General features: G+C 49.3%; 1 long non-coding RNA gene across 1 annotated transcript; it reads right to left on the reverse strand.

Moving 5' to 3' along the window:
- Positions 1 to 501: 501 nt before the first annotated feature.
- On the reverse strand, positions 502 to 4,670 carry LOC109307439. The gene is made up of 2 exons (XR_002100263.1): positions 4,318 to 4,670; positions 502 to 3,669 (listed from the first exon to the last, which is right to left on the reverse strand). It is a non-coding gene; the product is annotated as an uncharacterized LOC109307439 (long non-coding RNA).
- Positions 4,671 to 5,664: the final 994 nt, after the last annotated feature.

Here is a 5,664-nt window from a genome sequence, read left to right on the forward strand (position 1 = left end):
CCAGCCTCCCAGTGGGGAGAGCTAATCTCCATCTCCCACTCAATCACTTGCTGTGGCCTCAAAAGCATCCTGAGAAAGCTTGCCTTCTGGCAGGTGTTAGTACCTGACAGGAAATGAATAATGCCACTGTGGGCACATCTACACGTTCATTAATGCAACTTAGATGCTGCACATTTAGTTTAGTACTTGGTTAATAAGGTACTAACTAAATGCGCAGTACCAAGAGTTACTGCGCAGTAGCACCAATGAACAGTTATTTAGTCATGCTTAATGCACTTTAGGCTAATAACACAGTGCAGTCGGGTATTAGCAAGAGTTTGTGCTGTGACCCACTTCTGCACAGTGTTATTAGGCTAATGCACAATAAGTGTCTCATGTAGACGTGCCCTGTGTAAGGCACAGATGGAGAAACAAATTGCTCTTGCTACAGAGACACAACCAACCACAATGGTATGAGAAGAGATTTAAGAAGAACTGAAACAGCACATTCCAGCAAAAAAGTCACCAAGAGCTATTTTTAATAGGTCTCTCTTCACATTACACAGAAAGAATAACAACAATAACCATAATAAAAATCAACCTTTACACCACCACCAACAAAAAAAAAAAAAAAAAATCAGACTTTCATCACAAGAAAAAACTCCTGGACTCCTGCAGTGCAAGAAGGATGCACAGAGTTGCACGTTATTTATTCACAGCCAATCACGGAGGCAGACAGACGGGGAAAACTGAAAAGCAGGACATCGCCACATCAGGAGAACACCCCCACCTCTATCCCACATCATGTCTAGGAGGGTGGCATTGCCATACCCTCCGCTCAGGGGAAGGCAGCAGAAACAGGTGGTTTGTTAACACACGGATACCTCATTGTTACCCTGGCCAACATGCCATCACCCCTACCATCATCACCTTGCCCAGCTCATGAATGATCATGATGGAGAGTGATTTCATTGAACAAATTCCAAGAAGACCATCAGCGATTTGTAAAGCGAGCTGGGGGCCGTCCTATACTAGCCAGTGTTAGCATTTATCAGGCCAAACAGGTGTGGAAAGAAATCCTAGTGACAACCAATGAATGACAACCACCAGCAGGTAGTTATCCAAGTTATCCTGGTTATCCAAGACCAGATAAGCAGGACCCTGGAGACCCAGCTGAGGGCACAGAGCAATTTTGCCTTCTTGAGGGTCCGAACACATGAGAAAGTTACACCGGTGCAATCAACACAAGTGTTTTTGTAGCGTACCTTAGACCCATTTCATCAGTCTCATGAGATTTGGTGGGGTTCCTCCCTCTCTTTAAACACCCACCTCTTGGAGTCATGTGAACAGGTGAGGCCCTCTGTTTTCTTGTTAGCACAGCGGGTCTATATACCCCTCTGGGTTGTGGGGAAAAGGCCTGACAGCATGTCCCCTCCAAAAGAAGGTCAGTAACCTGAATCTGACACCATTTGCCAGCACAAAGAAGCAAGCAAAATAATGCACATTAGATTTCAAGGCCCCGTTTTGGATTTGTGGGGGCTTGGCTCATGGTTTATGAGCATCTGGGGCTGGAGCTTAAGGCCCCCTGAGACCTGCCCTTTCAACCACTCTTCAGGCCCTTTTGTGCAGGGCTCCCTGGGGATCTTCGCTGGAGCTGGCTGCCTCCTCTCCACCGTGCCCCATCCATCTTGCAGAAGAGCCAGCTGCCAGGAGCAGAGATGAATGCTCTTGATGGTGGTATTAATATCCACTGCTGAAAGGCCAGCTGTGCATGAGGGAAGCAGGCTGCATAGCAGCTCCTCAGCTCTACATCTCACCCAACTACAAGACGGCCTCATCCCTGCACCCCTGGAGCACCCAGAATGAGGAGGGAGTCTTTCATGCACAGCAGTGGACAATACTGACCTCTCTTCCAGAGCATCAAAGGCCTCTCCAGGACTTTATACTCCATACCCCTCCCCCTCTGCCTCACAATACCCCAGTGACTTTACCAAGGGACTTACGTCGCTTCCTACATCTTGTAGAACTTACAGCCAACCAACAGGACCGATGGCCACTCGCTGCAAGGTAAAAGAAATCCTGTCATCACCTTCTAGCTCCACTGGCCTGTTTCATGATCAGGGCCATAAGGTAACTTTCCCCTCCCAAATAAAAGCAGATGTATGCTCAATCTGTGTGCCCCAGCATGCGCCAGGTAGCATCTAATTCTGATCCACTGCTACTCCTCCATGTGGCCTCCTGACACCTGAATCAGCGCATAGTCATTTCCCCTCCCATTTTATCTGTGGGCTGTCCCAGTGCTAGTCTTCCTTTCGGTCCATTTTAATCACCCCCCTGCTGTCCCTCTGCATTCGAGCACAACTGACCTTCTGAGATGCATGGTTTACCGGTATCACAACCAAGATACGTCTGAATGATCAGAGAGGAAAAATGACCCATGTTCTTTGCCTCACAACAGACCTGTGGGAGGTGAAAAATCACAAAGAGAAAGGAAAGGTTTGGAAAAGATCAAAAAACATGGAAGTTACAATTTGTGTTGTATTTGTAATTGCATTAGAGTAAATTGCCCTCCAAAGAAGCCCAACCCCAAAGCTCTGTAAGTATCCAGTTACTGGGTGATACCGATTTCTAATTACCGCTGTGTCGGTCTTTTTATTGCATTAAACAACGGTATCACTTGCAAAGAGAAAGAGCCATCGGCACTCCGTGGCCCTGAATTCTAGCCACCGAGTTATCGTTTCTTTAAAAACCTGTTAAATAAATTAATTCATTCGAAAAACATTAGAAAGGTCCATAATTGCCCAGTAACTGGATGGTGGCGACTCTCTAGCTGTCACTTTTTGTGAACTCTTATAAACACACACAACCCCCTCCAGAAAGCACTTGCATTCTCCTACTAAGTTTGCTATTTTCCACATCCCCCCTCTTTCCTTTCTCAGTGTGCCTTAAGAGGCCAACAACACATCTGCTAGCCACTCAGGAGCAGAGTTCAGATGCCCTCCCCATAGCTGCATCCTTCTGACCACAGCACGCCTGCTAATGTGCACGTGGACTCGGTTTTAGGATGTGACAAGGTCTCTGGGCAAGTTAAGCTGTATGGAGTCCCCCCCTGCTGTGTATTTGGCTGCTGGCCCGTTGCCCTCCATTGTGAAGAGTTTGCAGGTCTTAGAGGTCTCGTGGACGGGCGTGGACTTTTTGGAGGACACTGGAGAGCTGGTGGGGCTGAGCTGGACGGCGGTGGTGTCTTGGACGGTGTGCTCACTCGTCTCGATCTCAAAAGCCGTGCTCCCGGGTTTGATGAGCCCCATGTTGGAACCCGGCTTGGATTTCCTTGCTCCGTGAGCGGGAGGTCTCCGGCTACAGATGCAGCACGCCCCAAAGAAGGTGAAGGCCACCACCAGCAAGATGGGTCCAATGATGATGGGAGGGTTGTTCACGGGCAGGAAGGTCCCGAAAGCAAATGCTCCCACCAGGGTGATGTTGATTCCCGCCAGCATGATGCAAAGTCCGCAGGCGCAGCAGAGTGCAGGTGAAGGGAGCCCCGGAGGCCGGGTTTTTTTCTGGCTGGGTTTCTTAGGCAAAGAGGTGCTGCTCTTTTCACTGAACATGTTGAGCCGTGTCTCTGAGAGGACCTCACTCCTTACAGCTGACGCATGGCATTGGCGAGATAACGCCTTCTCTTGGACTTCCCTGAAAAGTCAGAGAAGCAAGAAAGAGTGTCACTGAATAACCATCATTGCATTGTGCTGGTACTCAGAGACCCCTTCCTGAGAGATAAATCAGGGACCCCCTTCTTGACATCCCTTGACAGTCATGATGCCCCCCCACAGCTCAACAGCATCCGGGGCATCGATGTGCTACTTGCCCACTGGCCAGTCCCATCTCAGACAACATTTCCTACCTCTCATATGTGGCTTTCATGAATGAGCTATTGAGAAGCAAGCACCATACACCCACTGCAGCGCCAACCCCCAAACCCCGAGCTGCAGCAATGAAACTGGGCTAGGGCACGAAGCACCCTGCTGATGCCCTCCGGTAGGCCAGGAACAGAGATCTCCAGTAGCAACAGGGACCACAGACTCTCTCTGACACAGGCTTGGAGCCCATTCACTGTAATGTTATCGCACCGCCAGGTTGCTGGCACAGTGCTCGTGTTTTGCTTTGCTTTTGCAACAGGGAGCAATGCTCATTTTCAGAGGCTGACTTCAGGGCAGCTTCACTGCCTCATGTCTAGGTTGAGCCTGTGTGGGGCCCTATGGAGCATCCTTCTGGGTGAGGTCTTCTCAGTATCACCACAGAAGGATCCACGGCTCATCCTCAACGTCTTTGCTTTGTCACCTTGTGCTTCGCTTGATCTATCGGTCGTTTCCACTTGTCGCCCCTCAGTTCAGGCTTGTATCATGGGCTTCTTGAGACAGGAAACGTTCTCCTTGGTCTGTGCTCTCTCCGCCCCTGCTCTAAAGGGGTCTCTGAGCACTGGCGTAACACAAATCAGTCAATCGGAGGAAGCGACTTGCTCAGGATCCTGAGGGAAGTATAAAACTGAGTCAGTAACCCAAACCACAGGCTGAAGCCCCAGTTGATTACAAGCCAATGCAAGATTATTGCAACTTCCAGAGACAATTCTCCAGCCCCACCATTGCTGGCCCATCAGTGAGAAAAAGCAGCCAAACAGAAACAAAGTAGTGGGAATCTGGAATAGGTTACTTAGAAAGGTGTGGGCTCTCCATTCTTGGAGGTTTTGAAGACCTGGGTAGACAAAGCCTTGCCTGGGATGATGTAGTTGGGGCTGGTCCTGCTTGGAGCAGGGGGTTGGGCTAGATGCGACCTCCTGAGCTCCCTCCCAACCCAAATTTTCTATGACACTGATCCTCTGATATGCCAGGGAACGAATCCAAAGCTCTCCAGAAAACATATCTGTATACATACGTCCTTCACTGAGCCATCCAATCACTGGGATGCACACGGCCAGATACTATTCCTCTTGCCTAGCAAAGCATTACCATTTCAGCCCACTTTCCTCATTCCTTGACTGTTGTTTTGACTTCCAAATAACCCAGGAGTCTGCACTTGGATTGAGGTGAGAGTGAGCATTTATTATCAACTCTTAATTGCTGCAGACTTTGAGGCCAGTCACCACATCCTTGTTATGCCCCCGAAGATGGGCCTGACAATCAAAGGCATTCCAGTGGTCTTCCTATCATCCTAAGAAACAACACAGATCTCCTTTTTTGGGATCAGGAAACAGAAGCTCATCCTGCCTGGTGAATGACATTGAACTGCAGAAGCAACACTTGCTTCCCACAGGACAGGGGGCATTAGATCATGGCAGGACTCTCAGCCTCAAAAGATGATGGATGGTAATGATGCGAGTGCCTAGATGCCTGGTATTACTGCCATCCAGCCCTGGAGGTCACTCTGCACCGCTAGTGCCGCTCCATAGCAAGTAGCAAGGAACCGCAAACTCTCCCTGACACCGGCTGTCTCAGAGGCTTGAAGAAATGTGCAGCCCCATGCACTGCAATGTTACTGTACAGCTCGAGATCACCAGCACAATGCTAGTGTCGCCTTCGCTTTCACAGAGGGGAGAAAGGGACTGACTGCAAAAAGAAGGAAATGAATCTACAGCATCTTCCCTTCATTCTTGCCTCTCCTCTCCTCTCAGCCCAGAGCATTTTCATAGGC

Source organism: Crocodylus porosus, unplaced genomic scaffold (genome assembly GCF_001723895.1).
Source record: "Crocodylus porosus isolate Cpor-Errol unplaced genomic scaffold, CroPor_comp1, whole genome shotgun sequence".
In the NCBI taxonomy this organism is placed as follows: domain Eukaryota; kingdom Metazoa; phylum Chordata; order Crocodylia; family Crocodylidae; genus Crocodylus; species Crocodylus porosus.